The following is an 18116-nucleotide window of genomic DNA, read 5'->3' on the forward strand; positions in this document are numbered from 1 at the left end:
TAAGATGATGTGCATCTTTTTAGCTGTCTTTTAATTTTTGGGGGAGTATCATACAACTCCTCGGACAATCCAAGGGGTAGGTTCTATTAGTTTTCATCTTTTATAAATAAGAAAACTGACATTAGAAAAGTTTCTTGACTTGTCTAAAGAGTCAGAAGAGAGCTGAAACCCATGGCCTCTGAATCCAGATTTCATGTTCTTTCCAGTACAGCACACAACCTCTTGAATACTTTTATTGAATCATACAGTAATATGTGTGAAAATAAACTTAGTTCCCATTTTTCTCATCCATCCTAAAGAGAAAGGAATCTATAATGAGGTGAGGAATAGGACAAAAGCTTTTATAGTTAACCTATTCCTTAGTTTAATTGCTACCTGAAACAATTGGAAAGAAAACTCAGAAATAAAAAAAGCTTATTTTTTCATTTAACTTCTCAGCAGATCAAAGAAGTAATACAATATTATAATGATGTTATCACTTGACTTCTCTTAAAGTGCCTCAAGGATGTCTTTGACCTACAAAGTTCCTGATGTTTTTCTTTTTAATTGCTCAACTTGTATTCAACACTAACAGTTCTTCTAAGGAATAAGCCAGAATAAACAGGCTGAAAATACAACATGTTATTGAGAAATGTTAGATAAAATTCTTATCCTATGTTATTGTGAGAATTAGCCAAGAAAGTTTCATAGAAAGAGCATCTGTTTTAATTTGCTGTATATAACTCAAACAGGTGATAAATGCTCATACACCTCAAGTAAACAACTACATGTGATTGATAATTATAATCTACCCTGTGCAAGAAGATGAATTGCTAAATCACATACAAGGAGTCATAGAGAGTGTTTCACATTAATACGCGATAGACACAGGTCTCAACGTGAGGAGATTTGAGTTCTATTCCAATTCTGCAGTTAATTAATTGTAGTAATATTCTATATGTTCATATTATCTCATAATCAAGAAAGCCTTTTCATGATCTCATTTGATCTTTTTGCCAGCCCTAACAGGCAAGCATTATCATCCTGTTTCTATGGATGCGAAAACTAAGGCTCAAGAAAGTTTGATCATTTGTGCTTAATGAGAGTTTACTAGCTGAAATCCAGAATCATTCCTAGATTGTCTCACCCTAAGTGCACCGCTTTTTCCGGTGCACCACAATGCCTCACATGAGAAGACGGTACGTCACAGAGGAAGTCACTTAACCTTTTTTCATTTAGTTTCTTTATCTGTAAAATGAAGTAAGAATACTTGACCATTAAGATCTCTTACAAGTTCCAAACTTTCTGAAAGTACTTTCATATAGTACTTCTTATTGTGCATTTACGTTAGACTTATTTATATACTTGGCTTATTTCCCCCTCTGTGTTCTTTGAGATAAGGATCTGTGTCTGAATGAAATTTCCATCCTTCCAAGGGCCTGGTTTATTAAGTGATACCACATGTCACAAAATAGTATCAGAAAGACTATGAGGTGGCAGAGAAAGAAGAAATACATTAGAGATAAGACTCCTATAGAATTAGCTAGAAATAGGAGAGAAGTGTGAGTCTACAAATTCAGCATGAAGTTTAAGAAATATACCTGCAGAGAGGCTCGTGACCCAGGCTACTCTAGAGATTTGGTTTCCTTAAGCAGCAAAAGGCATCTTAACACCAAAGTTTTCTGCCTCATATCATATAAACAATGGTGTAAAGAGATCTGAATAGCTCAGTTTATGATTATCCAATTTTTCTACTAAATCGTTACTTTGTGTTATATTGATTGTGATACGAGAATTTGATAGGAGACAGGCACAGAAAATCATCAAGTCTGTATTTTATAATACTTTCAAACTTTTGGTTATGTATCCTTTGATATTTCTTATCCGTTCTTCCCAGAAGCTTAAGCCTGGACAGAGTGGGTAGCAAAGGGAGAAGACCACTTTTGATTTTTGTCCATGGGATGGAAAGCTCTGTCTCCCATCACTCATGACAGAAACTTGCTCCTGGCTTCTGCTTGCCTCTAAATAAGAACATTTCTGCCCACCCACACAAGAGGAACATTTCTCAATGGTGTGTGTGCTTTCATTGTGCATTTGGCCCCTGAAGAACAGATCCACAGCGATGTTCACTGGGCTCCCCTCTCTGCTGTCAGGCTTGACACTTCTGTCCAGATAAAGTTGGGGCATCAGGCTCACCTCCTTCTTCCCTCCTTGCTCAGTGATCACTGTCCTTCATTGCCTGATATACAATGTCTTGAAACTGTTTCAGCTGTTTCAGGTCAGAGGCTAAATCTAATCTCTGTTACTCCATTTTGAAGAGAAGGAGGACTCCTAGTACATGGGGGTTTAACATACTAATCTCTCTACACTTTTTACATGTTTGAAATTCTCCAAAATGAAAAGAATATTTTAAAAAGGGAAAGACCTCATGCCTGGTAGTAAGAAAGTTTTTGAAGGAAAACAGTGTTGCATGATGGGAATTTTATTTAATTGCATTATCCATAAAGATGGAAAGTTTATCTCCTTTAACCTCCCAAGAATTTTTCATTAAAGTGTACATAACCAATTTTTTTGTTTTCATATACAAAAGGAATTATATTGTGAACATCTATGCCTATATTACCTCCTTCAAATATCCATTTTGTTGTCTGAATTTGGTATTTAGCATTCTCATGCATCTTCCCTTTCTTCTTGCTCTCTCTGTTTCTCTGTCTTTCTCTATATACGTATAATATATTTATCATAATGTCTATAAAATATGTTTAAGCATGTGTAGAATATGTTTTCTTCGGAACTTACATTTTTATTGAGGTGTAAGTTGATTTACAATGTTATGTTAAGTTCTGCTGTACAGAGAAGTGATTCAGTTATATATATTCTTTTTCACTATGATTTATCACAGGGTATTGAATATAGTTCCCTGTGCTATACAGTAAGACCTGGTTGTTTATCCATTCTGTATATAAAAGTTGCATCTACTAACCCCAAACTCCCTTCGGTCCCTCCCCCACCTCTCCTTCCCCTTGGCAACCACAAGTCCTTTCTCCATGTCTGTGAGTCTGTTTCTATTGCGTAGACAGGTTCATTTGTGTCATATTTTAAATTCCCCATATAAGTGATATCATCTGGTATTTGTCCTTCTCTTTCTGACTTACTTCACTTAGTATGATAATTTCCAAGTTCACCTATGCAGCTGCAAATGGCATTATTTCATTCTTTTTTATGACTAAGTAGTATTCCATTCCATACATGTACCACAGCTTCTCAATCCTTTCATCTGTCCATGAACATTTAGGTTGCTTCCATGTCTTAGCTATTGTCAACAATGCTGCTATGAACATAGGGGTGCATGTATCTTTTTGAATTATAGTTTTGGCCATATATATGCCCAGGAGTGGGATTGCAGGATCATATGTCAACTCTAGTTTTAGTTTTTTGAGGAATCTCCATGCTGTTTGCCATAGTGGCTGCATCAGCTTATATTCCCACCAACAGTGTTCGAGGGTTCCCTTTTCTCCACACTCTCTCCAGCATTTGCTATTTGTAGACTTTTTAATGATGGCCATTTGAGATGGTGTGAGGTGTTACCTCATTGCTGTTTTAATGTGCATTTCTCTAATAATTATTAGAGATTATTATTTCTTGAATTACTTCTCTAATAATTAACAAAGTTAAGTGTCTTTTCATGTGCCTGTTGGCCATATGTGTGTCTTCTTTGGAGAAATGTCTGTTTAAGTCTTTTGCTCATTTTTTGATTGGGGTTTTTATTGTGTTTTATGAACTATTTGTATATTTTTGGAAATTAAGCCCTCTTTGGTTGCATCAATTGCAGATAATTTCTCCAAAACCCATATCTATCTTTTCATTTGTTTATAGTTTCCTTTGCTGTATAAAAGCTTGTAAGGTTTGTTACATTTGTTTATTTTTGCTTTTGTTTCTATTGCCTTGGGAGACTGACCTAAGAAAATATTGCTACACTTTATGTCAGAGAATTTTTGCCTATGATCTCTTCTAGGAGTTTTATGGTGTCTTATCTTATAAAGCCTTTAAGCCACTTTGAGTTTACTTTTGTGTATGGTATGAGGATGTGTTCTAACTTCATTGATTTACATGAGGCTGTGCAACTTCCCCATCATCTCTTGCTGAAGAGACTGTCTTTTTTCCCTTGTATATTCTCTGCAACTTATATTTTTGATCAATGCCTTATTTGTGCAGTTTAGAGGTATGTAGCTCCAATTCAGTCATTTTCACTATATCAATTCAGTGAATGGCATGCCTACTTTTTAGGTGCTAAAAGTAAATATTTTGTCATCTCTAATTAAGACTGCAGGGTTTGTTCATTGACTTGTTCAACAAATATTTATTGAGTGCTTATTTTAGGCCAAATATTGTTCAAGGGGATGGAGATACTACAAGGAACAAAATAATATCATGGACTTTATTTACATTTTAGCTCAAGAAGATGGACATTAACAAATAACATGTAATGTGTGAGTTACTGAACGGTGCTAAGAAGAAAAAGCAAGGTAAATGGGATAGGGAGTAAAGGTGATAGGTGGGTGATGGTATCTCATGAGGGTGGTGAGAAAGTCCTTTCCTATAAAGGGCCATTTGTGTAGGCATCTGAAGAGAGTGGCAAGGGCAAAAACCAGAGTGGAAATATGCAGGGTGGGATCCTGCTTTCACAGAAAGGCTGGTAAACAGAGGGGAGGTTTTGAGGAATGGAGCAATATGATCTAATTTATATTTAAGACCTGTTGTGTTTAGAATAGATTTTAGGAGGGGAAAGAGAAAGAAAAAGAGATAAGTTAGGATGCTATAGCAAAAATTCAGGTGAAAAAGATTGGAACAGAGCAGTGGTGTGAGGAAGTAAGAAGCATTTGGATTCTGAATATATTTTAAGGGTAGAGCTAAGCAGGATTTACTGACAAGTTGGATGTTAGATCTGAGAGAAAGGAATCAAGAGTGACTCCAGGTTTTGGGGATGGAGTATCCGGAAGAAAGGAGTTGCTATTTACTGAGATGTAGCTACCTGGAGATATAAGTTTCGGGGAGAGTCCGGAGATTCATTTGGATATGTTATGTTTCAGTTCAGTTCAGATGTTCTGTCGTATTCGACTCTTTCTGACCCCATGGACTGTCACACACCAGGATTCCCTGTCCATCACCAACTCTCAGAGCTTGCTCAAACTCATGTCCATCGAGTCAGTGATGCCATCCAACTATCTCATCCTCTTATCATCCCCTTCTCCTCCTGCTTTCAATCTTTCCCAGCATCAGGATCTTTTCCAGTGCGTCAATTCTTACCTTCAGGTAGCCAAAGTATTGGAGTTTCAGCTTCAACATCAGTCCTTCCAGTGAATTTTCAGGATTGATTCCCTTTAGGATTGAGTGGTTTGATCTCCTTGCAGTCCAAGGGACTCTCAAGAGCCTTCTCCAGCACCATAGTTCAAAAGCATCAGTTCTTTGGTGCCCAGCTTTCTTTATGGTCTAACTCTCACATTCATACATGACTGCTGGAAAAACCATAGCTTTGACTAGATGGACCTTTGTTGGCAAAGTAGTGTCTCTGCTTTTTAATATGCTGTCTAGGTTTGTCATAGCTTTTCTTCCAAGGAGCAAGTGTCATTTAATTTCATGGCTGCAGTCACCATTTGCAGTGATTTTGGAGCCCAAGAAAATAAAGTCTGTCATTGTTTCCATTGTTTTCCTGTCTATTTGCCCGTGAAATGATGGGAACAGATGCCATGATCTTAGTTTTCTGAATGTTGAGTTTTAAGCCAGCTTTTTCACTCTCTTCTTTCACTTTCATCAAGAGGCTCTTTAGTTCCTCTTTGCTTTCTGCCATAAGGGTGGTGTCCTCTGCATATCTGAGGTTATTGATATTTCTCCTGGCAATCTTGATTCCAGCTTATGCTTCATCTAGACCAGCGTTTCTCATGACATACTCTGCATGTAAGTTAAATAAGCAGGGTGACAGTATACAGCCTTGGCAGAATCCTTTGTTGATTTGGAACCAGTCTGTTGTTCCGTGTCCAGTTCTAACGGTGGCTTCTTGACCTGCATACAGATTTCTCAGGAGTCAAGTAACATGGTCTGGTATTCCCATCTCTTTAAGAAAACTTCCCACAATTTGTTGTGATCAACACAGTCAAAGGCTTTAGCATAGTCAGTGCAACAGAGGTAGATATTTTTCTGGAATTCCCCTGCTTTTTCTATGATCCAGTGGATGTTGGCAATTTGATCTCTGGTTCCTCTGCCACGGCCTTTTCTAAATCCATCATGAACGTCTGGAAGTTCTCAGTTCACGTACTGTTGATGCCTAGCTTGGAGAATTTTGAGTATTACTTTGCTCTGTGTGAGATGAGGGCAATTGTGTGGTAGTTTGAACATGTTTTGGCATTGCCTTTCTTTGGGATTGGAGTGAAAACTGACCTTTTCCAGTCCTGTGGCCTCTGCTGAGCTTTCCAGATTTGCTGACATATTGAGTGCAGCACTTTCACAGCATCATCTTTTAGGATTTGAAATAGATCAGCTAGAATTCTATCACCTCCACTCTCCTTGTTTGTAGAGATACTTCCTAAGGCCCACTTGACTTCGCATTCCGGGATGTCTGACTCTAGGTGAGTGATCACACCATCATGATTATCCAGGTCATTAAGATCTTTTTAGTATCATTGTTCTGTGTATTCTTGCCACCTCTTCTTAATATCTTCTTCTGTTAGATCCATACCATCTCTGTCCTTTATTGTGCCCATCTTTGCATGCAATATTCCCTTGGTATCTCTAATTTTCTTGAAGAGATCTCTAATCTTTCCCATTTTTTTGTTTTCCTCTATTTGTTTGCATTGATCACTGAGGAAGGCTTTCTTATCTCTCCTTGCTATTCTTTGGAATTCTGCATTCTCATTCCTTTTCCTTTTGCCCTTAGCTTCTCTTCTTTTCTCAGCTATTTGTAAGGCCTCCTCAGACAACCATTTTGCCTTTTTGCATTTCTCTTCGGGATGTTTTTGATCACCGCCCCCTGTAGAATGTTATGAACCTCTGTAACATATTATGTTTGGGAATTCCAAATAGGAGAGTCTAATAAGCAGATGTATTACAGGAGTCTGGGCTAAAGTTATAAATATAAGTATCAGCAACATTTGGATGGAACTCACAGCCATGGAAAATGACTACAAAGGAAGGAGAGAAGATAAGAGAACTGAGCCCTGAAGTGTTCCAGCATTTAGGGAAAGAGAAGATAACATGAAACCAAGAGAGAGGAGACCGAAGCAGGCTCGTGGTATGTGAGATAGAGAAAAACTTAAGAAAGCGATGTCTGGGAAGGTGCTAAGCCCCGTTTCTGAAGACTCTCCTCATCTGCTCTCCCTGTGGATGACAGGCTCCTCAATGAAGGCCTAAAGTTGATTATTCCCCAGAAGTTAAGGAACTCAATATATGCCTGTACATTAAAAACTATTAAGTGTTTATGAAGTTTCATACAGTAGTGGGATTATGAATAATATAATATTAATTTTGCTTTACTCACTTTAAATGATCAATTGCATCTTTAACAAAAATAAACTTCATGAAAGAATCTGAGGTAATGTCCCAAGTCATCTTTCTCTTCTTCATTCATATTAATGTTCCCTTCTTAGCATTTTGACTTTCTTGTGTAAAAGTCCAAGTGGTGCATTTTTTCTAAAGGAAAGAAGTAATTGATGGCTAATGTCTGAATCATTTAAACTTCCTATAAAAGATCAACTGTTTTTATTTAAATAAGATGTATTATTGTTGTTAAAGTCTGTAGTACCCATGGGTTTTAGGTGGGGTCTGAACTACAAAACTCACTTTCAGTAACTGGAAAATTCTTTCTCGTTTAGCTCAAGTGGTTCTTTAATTACTTACCTGGACTTTTTGGTTTCAGTTTGGTGTTTTAGAACTCTTTTAAAAAGCCTGTAGCTCTTACAGGCAGTGTACCTCTGCTCCTATTTGAAATGCAGCAAGAGTATCGCAATCATTATAAAAGCCAGCAGACATGGACCTTAATGAAGACAAACGTGCAAATAAGATTTGTGTTATTCTTGAATGTGGGCCAGCATGACAGATTTTCAAAAATTTAAAAGCTGAGAGGGATCTTAGAAAGTATGTAGGCAAATCCTATTGTTTTTAAGTTAAGAAAATAAAGCTTAAATGTGCGTCAGCTAGTTAGTGAGAAAATAAAGGTTAGAACCCAGGCATCCTAACTTCAGACCAGCTCTCTGTACTATGTAGCTGTATTTTAAGGGGGGGAGGGGAATAACAGGATAAGAGAGAAGCTTATCTAATTGTACCTGGTTAAGGATCTTTGGCCATTTTTCTTATTTTATATCAGTACTACTTTGGCACTTCCATGACCTCACTGAACTACCCTATTGAATAGCAAAAGCAAGTTATCATCATTCTCATTTTATATAAGTGATGAAATTGAGGCATAGAGTTTCATTTACTTTTCCAAGATCACAAAGCTAGAAAATGTGATAGTACCTAGGTCTTCTGAATTTATTTACTTTTTCTTTCTATACTATAATTAATCATATCAGAAGAATCATTTAAATGATCTTGGAATATAATCTCAGCAAAAAAGAAAAAAGTAAAAACAACCCTTTTGTGTTGCATACCAGTTGGAAGACAAGGGGGACAGGGTGATGATGGAAAATGTAATGACTGAAAAAATAGTAACAACTAACAGTGTTGCCATAGTAGCAAAACTGAGCAATTAGAAGCATTGATGCAAATGTCTTTGAACAAAAAGAATCAAATTCTATGAAAGAAGTAATTTTTGGTCAGTCCTTACATTGTTTCAAAATACCTACACACAAAAGCAAAGATGAGTAGATTTGAATTAACTTCAACTTCTGGGTGAACAAAAATGGGAATTTTTGTTCATTAAAAACAGAATGCGATTCAATGTTATGACATGGCTGCCAAAAAAAGCTATTGTGATCCTACATGACAGTGATAAAAGGATGTATGGAGTAAGCTGTGTGGGTTATACTAAAATTGGATCACCATATTAATCATAGTGCCAGATTTTAGAAAGTACACTAAACACCCAAAATTCGTGTGAGAGGATGACCAGAATGAAAGCCTGGAAACTATTTGAGCCATCGAGGAACTTTTGAGGAACTAGAGCATGAATCTGAAAATAAGAATTAACGGTTCTTTAAATTTATTCATTCATTCAACAAAAACTTATTGAATACCTACTATCTGTCAGGATAGGGCCTTTTAGGTGACTTCAGACTTTGGCCAGTTTCTATACGAGCTGGGGAGCCATGTGGAGGATTTTTTTAATTTGGAGTATAAGTGCTTTGCAGCGTTGTGTTAGTTTGTGAATCAGCTCTATGTATACATATATCCCCTTCCTCTTCAGCCTCCCTCCCACCCTTCCATTCCGCCGCCCTCGGTCATCACAGAGCACAGAACTGACCTTAGATAGAAGACTGTATCTCGTGTGTTTTTGAGGCATATTTCGGGGAGTTCTATTGTGAGTAGGCTGTCGGGAGTGGGGCCAGGGTGGCGGCATGGAGGCAAATCAGGTTATTGAAATAATCAGGCAAGAGTTGATGTTGTTTGGACCAGGGTGGTGGCAGTGCAGGAAAAGAGAAGTGATTGGATTTGGGGTATGTTTTGAATTGGAGATATATTTCATACACACGAAGTTTTTTTTGTAGGTTAAACTTAATTTAAACCTCTCTGTCTCCAGAAGATAGCACCAGGATCCTTGGATGGTGTTGGAAGGGGAAATGGGAACAGGAGGAGGGAATGTGCCAGTTGGCAGATGTTTCAGTGGCAAGAGAGGAAGTGAGTGAGGGGTGGGCTGAGCTGGAACATGTGTCTCTCCTTCTCTCACTAAAGTCATAGCATTTTGACACAGTGTCACAGAGGGAGACAACATTCATAACTGTCAGAAATATTATAGAATTTCTAAAAGTTCATGACATTAGCAATATAAATTGCAAAGCATAAAACTGCTGTTGTATTTGTTCTGTAGTAGTGTAAAAACAATACATTTTTACAAAAATAAAAGGAGACCAAAGAAAGACTATGACTCACCACTTTCTCAGAGAGTCACTTGGGATTACTGCTAGCAAGTTATCTACATGACCATTACCACCCCACATGCCCATTCATCCCACAATCATTTTATGCACTCAACAAATATGAAACACAAGAAGTAACTAATAGAAAATTCCCTGGATGTCCAATGGTTAGGACTTGGTGCTGTTACTGTCCTGGCCCAGGTTCAGGCCCTGGTTGGGGAACTAATATCCCCTAAGTCTCAAAGAATGTGACCCCCAAAAAGGTAACTAATAGAAAAATGAACAGCAAGGATAATACAGACAATTATTTCTACCTTGAAATGGTCTGATGTAAAATTAATTGAAATTGGACTCACAGGACATGAACACCATACCTATGCCCCAGGAAGAAGAATTGAAATGTAAGCTGGAGGCTAGTCTACCATAAAAACAAAGGAGGATTCTAGTAAAAGTATCATAAAAATCGACTGATTTTTTTTTTAATTGAAGTGTAGTTGATTTACAATGTTGTGTTAGTTTCTGGTGTAAGCAAAGTGATTGTTTTATGTTTAACTATATATATATACTCCTTGTGGTATATGGTAGGACCTTGTTGTTTATCTATTTCTTTTATAATAGTTTGTATCTGCTAATCCTCTTTTGGCCATCTGTATGTATTCTTTGGAGAAATATCTATTTAGGTCTTCAGCACATTTTTTTGCCTGGGTTGTTTGTTTTTTGTGTGTATGAGCTGTTTTTATATTTTGGAAATTAACCCCTTATCAGTTGTATTATTTGCAAATTTTTTTTTCCAGTCTCTAACTTGTCTTTTTGTTTATTTATGGTTTCCTTTGCAAAAGCTTGTAAGTTTGTTTAGGTCCCATTCATTTGTTTTTGCTTTTATTTCTATTGCCTTGGGCAACTGACCTCAGAAAACATTGCTACAGTTTTATGTCAGAGAATATTTTGCCTATGTTCTCCCTCAGAGTTTTATGGTGTCATTCTTATGTTTAAATTTTTAAGCCATTTTGAGTTTATTTTTGTGTTATGGTATGAGGGAGTATTCTAACTGATTTACTGTTATCCAACTTTTCCAACACTATTGCTGAATAGACTGTCATTTTTCCACTGTATATTCTTGCCTCCTTTGTCAAAGATTAATTGATTATAGGTATGTGGGTTTATTTTGGGGTCCTCTATTCTGTGCCATTGATCCATATGTCTATTTTTGTGCCAATACCATGCTGTTTTGACTGATGTAGCTTTGTAGTAGTATCTGAAGTCTGGGAGGGTTATGCCTCCAGTTTTGTTCTTTTTCCTTGGGATTCCTTCAGCAATTCTGGGTCTTTTATAGTTCTATATAAATATTAGGATTATTTGTTCTAGTTCTGTGAAAAATGTCATGGATAATTTGATAGAGATCACCTACTTTGGGTAGTATAGCCATTTCAACAATATTAATTCTTCCAATCTAAGTGCATGGGATAGCTATCTATTTAAATCATCTTAAGTTTCCCTTATCAATGTTTTATAGTTCTCAGCATATAATCCTTTCCCTTCCTTGGCCAGGTTTTTTCCTAAGTATTTTTTTTTTTAATGCATTGAAAGGGATTTTTTTTTTTTTTTTTGCATAAATGAACCTATTTACAAAACAGAAATAAAGCCACAGATGTAGAAAACAAACTTATGGTTACTAAGGGGAAAGGGGACGTGAGAGGGATAAACTGGGAGACTGGGATCGACATATACACACTGCTGTATATAAAATAGGTTACTAATCAGAGCCTACTATATAGCACAGGGAGATCTACTGAGTACTCATAGTGACCTGTGTGGGAGCAGAATATAAAAAGAGCAGATATATGTACGACTGATTCACTTTGCTCTACAGAAGAAACTAACACAACACTAAATTACCTATACCCCCAAAAAATTTAATTTTAAAAAATAAAAGGGATTGTTTTTCTTTTACTGTCCCTTTCTGATATTTCATTGTCGTATAAAGAAATGCAAAATAATTTCTATATAGTTACACTTGTATCCTACCTTGCTGTAGGATACAGCAAATAGTTTTTGTATGGAGCCTTTAGGATGTTCTATAGGTAGTATCACGTCATGTGCTTACAATGACAATTTTACCTCTTCCCTTTCAATTTGGATACATCTTATTTCTGTTTCTTGTTTGGTTACTGTGGCTAGGGTTTCCAATCCTATCAGGAGTAGAAGCTGTGAGCGTGGGCCTTCTTGTCTTGTTCCAGGTTTAGTGGGAAGGTTTTCAGCTTTTTACCATTGAGTATTATATTGGCTGTGGGTTTGTCATAAATGGCTTTTATCATGTTGAGATATATTCCCTCTGTACTTACTTTGGGAAGAAATTTTATTATTATGAATGGATATTCAATTTTATCAAATGCTTTCTCTGCATCTACTGAGATGATCATGTGGTTTTTGTCTTTTGCTGAGGTGGTGCATCCCATTGATTGATTTATATACCTTGAACAATCCTTGTGATGCTAGGATGAATTCTACTTGATGTATGATCATTTTTATGTATTGTTGGAGTTCAGTTACTAATGTTTTGTTGAGAATTTTTGCACCTATATTCATCAAAGATATTGGCCTGTCGTGTTCTTTTTGACAGTGTCTTTGTCTAGTTTCAGTTATCAGGATCATGGTGGCTTCATAAAATAACTTTGGGAATATTCCCTCTTCAATCTTTTGGAAGAATTTGAGAAGGTTTGGTATAAATTCTTCTTTGAATATTTGGTAGAATTCTCCAGTAAAGCCATCTGGTCCTGGACTTTTGTTTCCAAGGAGTTGTTTTGTTTGTTTGTTTTTTAATAATTGGTGGATGTTTGACACCTTACAAGCATTCTTAGTAATTGATAGAAATAATTTGGTATTGTAATATAATCAAGTTTATGATTCAACCAGTAATTTTAAGTTAAGCCTTATCACTGATACATGTTTCTATATAATCAGAATTATGTTGTTAATGTAAGAGATAGTTTATTGATTCTATATGTGTCTTCTATGTGCCAGGCAATGTATAAGGGGTTTAATGCTGAATAAGACTAACTGTACCCTGTCCTCAAGTAATTTATATTTTTGTCCCGTGGTTCTTAAATGTTAATGTACTTGAAAATCACCTAGAGAATTTGTTTAAAATGCAGATAGATGTCCAGCTCCTTCCAATCCTGCCCCTGCAGAAATGCTGATTTGGTATTTTAGAGTGAATCCCAAGAATCCATCTCCATTTAAAACAAGCTTCCCAGTCAATTCTAATGCGGGAGGTCTATAGACATCCTGGAATGTGACAGGGAATGAGGCAAAAAAGGGTAGGTCTCTGTCAGCCTCTAGGGGGCAACAAACTGGTCAGTATGACTACTTACAAACAGCGGGTATCCTTGGTGAGAAAGATTATTCTTAGTGAGTGGGAAATGTGGCCTTCTTTCCCCGGTGGCTCAGTGGTGAAGAGTTTGCCTGCCAGTGCAGGAGACACAGAAATTGTGGGTTCAATCCCCGGCAGTATTCTTGCCTGGAAATTCCCAGGAACAGAGGAGCCTGGCAAGTGGCAGTGCAGGGGGTTGCAGAGAGTCAGACATGACTGAGCAGACACACACACATATGCACGCATGCACACAGAAGTCATGGATGAGTCTTAAAAAAGGACAACTCCCGATTCCCAGACTGCTGTTTGCAACATGCTGGCCATGTGGGGAGCATTTGCCATCAAACGCACACTGGACCAGTCAGTCAGTTTGCCCCTCACTCCCGACTGCACCTTCTACCTTGACCTGCCACATCCACTGCTTGCAGAGGGATATACAGTTAACCTGCCCCACCTCTTCCCTGGCTAATTTGACTCAGGATGAATACCTAATTCAAAGTCAGCCAATCTACTGGCAGGTCAGAGAGCACATTTTTCTTTCCTTGGATAATCTGACATAGATCTGTAGTCACTTGATTGTAGGTTAAGCTAAAAGGTCATGAGCAGTCAATGTGAGATGATTGAACAGAAACCTGGGAGGAATAGACACCAGAATATATGTGTAGAAAATAGCAGTGAAGCCACAAGAGAGACACAAATATGAAAGGAAACACTTGACCCCCTGAGAGATGCAAAGAATAAGCACAGTTCCTGACTTCCCATTTCCCTGCTCCAATTCTCTTGGACCCAATTCTAATTCATGCTCTTAGTGTCTTGAAGTTTCTTTGTGCTCTTTCAATAAAACTAATTTTTTTGAGTCAGCCACAGTGGGTTCTATCCATTGCAACCAAATTGTGCCTAACTAAGTGAAGCAGAGACTTCACACTTCAGGGGGGAAAAAAAAAGTATCCACTCATTCATATATAGTGTTTTGGTTAGAGATTTGAATCAGCAACAGAAACAAACACTAAAAGATAATTAAACCATTGAGAGGCTGTTGCAGCGCTTAGCCTTGAGATTAGAGAACCCGATTCCGAAATGAACAATAACCAAGGTAACACGAATTGATGTAGAAGCTGAAAGGCAGTCACTGTCTCATAACTGCAAACTGCAGTTGGCTTACTACTTCTCTTCTGTGTTGAATGATGTCTATTTTTTAAAATTCATTCCACATTCTAAGATTAAAAAAACTGAAGAGAAAGTATGTAGTTGACCAAACCTAGGACGCATCCGCATACTACTTTTATGAGGGCGAGGAAAGGAAGGATTTGCCCTTTGTTTCCAAAGTGGGAGGCAAGCAGACAGGTTTTTTCTTCTGAAAACCATACACCATGGAAGAGATATGATTTCCTAAAAGGAACTTGAGGCTTTCTGTGCATGGAAATGGCTATTAGAGATACTTTGAAATAGAGATAAGTAGCAAGAGACCATGTGCTTGCCCTCAGGGAGAAAACTTACAGAAAAATGATGTGGTATTCCACTTTAAAAACAGAATTCCATTGATTGTTCTGATGGCTAGGAAAATGGAATAGCCAGGCTTGTGAAAAAGTGAACTATCACTCTATTCAAGCAATGGTTGTATAATCATTAGTCAGTAACATGGAGGAGAGTTCTAAATTGGATGACAAATGGGCTCAATGACATGTTTGACTACTTACAGTTCTTAATGGTATATGAGGAAAAATGCATTTAAAGCTATATATCTATTTCATATCTTGAGAGTAATGAGTACCACACACACACTAAATGCCTTATGAAGTAGCTGTGCCTTTTATTCACCTTGAAATTATTCTCTTAAGCTTTAAACTGCTCTGCTTATTGCCCTGTCCCTGCATCTCTCTAATTGTCATCACTGAGATGTCTTCACCTTGAGATAAAGGTGTCATCTTGCCCAGCAAATTGGGATCAAACTTCTTCCTAGGCATAGGGAATGGCAGGAGCCACAAAAGCTGCAGGACAGAGGTTTACCAACTGAACACACAGGCTGTCCTGAAGTTGATTCTGATTGCCTGATATCTAGGGTAGCGTGTTGTTTCCTTGTGATGGAGACTGTGTCTGGCACACCTGTCTCTTTCAGGAACTTAATTTCTGTCCCTGAACTTGCTGTTTATTTTCACATCTGGTTGCTTAAATCTTTGTTGAATGTCTCCTAACTGTGTGTATCACAGTGCTAGAAACAGATGCCATCTGAAGTATTTTAAGCAGAAAGGGATTTGTGATAAAGAAGTAGATCATTTTTTAAAATGATCTTTTCTAGTGAGTCGGCTCTTTGCATCAGGTGGCCAAAGTATTGGAGCTTCAGCTTCAACATCAGTCCTTCCAATGAATATTCAGTGTTGATTTCCCTTAGGATCGACTGGTTTGATCTCCTTGCATCCAAGGAACTCTCAAGAGTCTTCTCCAGCACCATGGTTCGAAAGCATCAATTCTTCAGTGCTCAGCCCTCTTTATGGTCCAACTCTCACATCCGTACATGACTACTGGAAACATCATAGCTCGGACGGTACGGACCTTTTTCAGCAAAGTGACGTCTCTGCTTTTTAATACGCTGTCTGGGCTTGTCAGACACTTGTCCAGGTTGTTACCTATACTTCTGGCCAACTGGCTATAGATCAGAGGTTTCTGGACCCCCTGCCCGTGTTTGATTAATTTACTAGAGCAGCTCATGGACCCCAAAGAAATGCTTAACTTCCTAGATTGCCAGTTTATCATAGTAGGATATAACTCAGAACAGCAGATGGGAGAGATGCATTGGGCAAAGCAAGGAGCTTTCATGCACTGTCCAGGTGCTCGGTTCCCCAGTACCTCCTGTTCACCAACCCAGAAGCTCCCAAACCCTGTACTTTGGGCTTTTATGGAGGCTTCATCGATTGATTTAATCACTGACGACTGATTCAGCCTCCAGTCCTTCTGCCGTCTCCTGACGTGGACTGAAAGTTCCAGTCCATTAATGACTTCATTGATTCCTCTGGTGACTAGTCCTGACTTTTAGGTAATTTAGGAGTATTCCAAAGATCACCTCATCAAAATAACAAAAGACACCTTTATCACTCTCCACACAAGTAATTTGAAGGGTTATAGGAGTGCTGTGCCAGAATTATGTATTTCTTATTATAAATCACAATATCACAAAGATATAAAGTTCCAGAAATGGACCCACATAAACTGTCAGTGGATTCTCCAGAAAGGTGTCGAGGTAATTCAGTGGGGGAAAGGTGACTCTTTTCAAAAGTGATAATGGAGCAACTTCAATTCATAGGAGGAAATGAATTCCAATCTTCCCTCACACTGTATACAAAAATGAACCTAAATGGATCACAAGCATAAAAACTAAAAGCATTTCTAGAAGAAAACATAGGAAAAAAAACTTCATGACTTTTATATATACAAGAATTTCCTAGACAAAATACTGTATAGTATTTAAGATTCAAAGGGATTTGGAGTCAGGTAGGCTCTAGTTCTGACACTGATAATATTTAAGCCTTTACTTACTTTGTTACTCAAATAAGTTTCCTCTTCACTCAGGCTTTTTGTAATGATTAAATGAAATAAATGAAGTATTTATTATACTGCTTATTATGTACAGAGCTTCCCTGGTGGCTCAGATGGTAAAGAATCTGTCTGCAATGAGGGAGACCCAGGTTGGATCCCTGGGGTGCGAAGATCCCCTGGAGAAGGAAATGGTGTACAATATACCCACAAAATGATATCTAATAATATAAACAAAGGTGGAAGTCACATTCAAGGACTTTTGTACAATTTATAGATTCTAACCTAATTCTGCAATTTGCAAGCAAACTGATAACAATTTGCAATTTGTAACAAGTTAATTGGAGAAGGCAATGGCACCCCACTCCAGCACTCTTGCCTGGAAAATCCCATGGACAGTGGAGCCTGGTAGGCTGCAGTCCATGGGGTCTCTAAGAGTTGAACCTGACTGAGCGACTTCACTTTCAGTTTTCACTTTCATGCATTGGAGAAGGAAATGGCAACCCACTCCAGTGTTCTTGCCTGAAGAATCCCAGGGACGGCGGAGCCCGGTGGGCTCCCATCTATGGGGTCGCACAGAGTCAGGACACGACTGAAGTGGCTTAGCAGCAGCAGGAAGTTAATGCTGAGGCTTATATTTTCTTAAACTAGAGTTCCTATGTTATGGTCATTAAGAAAAATGGTAAATTGAATGTCATTAAAACTAAAATATTCTGCTCTTTGAAGACCGCATTTAATAAAATGAAAAGGTAAACCATATACTAGGAGAAGATATTCACAATACATATATCTAATAAAGAACATGTATCTCAAATACTTGTAATTCAGTAAGAAGACAAGCAACCCAATTGAAACATGGGTAGAGTATTTGAGTAGACACTTCTCAAAAGAAGATACAAAAATGGCCAATAAACACATGGCAGTATGTACATCACTAGTTATTTGAGTAAAACATATTAAAACACAGTGAAATACAACAGCGTACCTACTAAAGTGGCTAAAATTCAAAAAGGTGATAACACCAAGTATTGACAAGGATGGGAGCAACCAATGCTTTCACACATTGCTGGTGAGAACATAAAACAGCATACCCACTTTGGATAACAATGTGGCAGTTTCTCATAAGGCCAAACATAAACTCACCATGTAATCTAGCAATTCCACTCCTGGAT

This window comes from Odocoileus virginianus, chromosome 24 (assembly GCF_023699985.2).
Source record: "Odocoileus virginianus isolate 20LAN1187 ecotype Illinois chromosome 24, Ovbor_1.2, whole genome shotgun sequence".
NCBI lineage: Eukaryota > Metazoa > Chordata > Mammalia > Artiodactyla > Cervidae > Odocoileus > Odocoileus virginianus.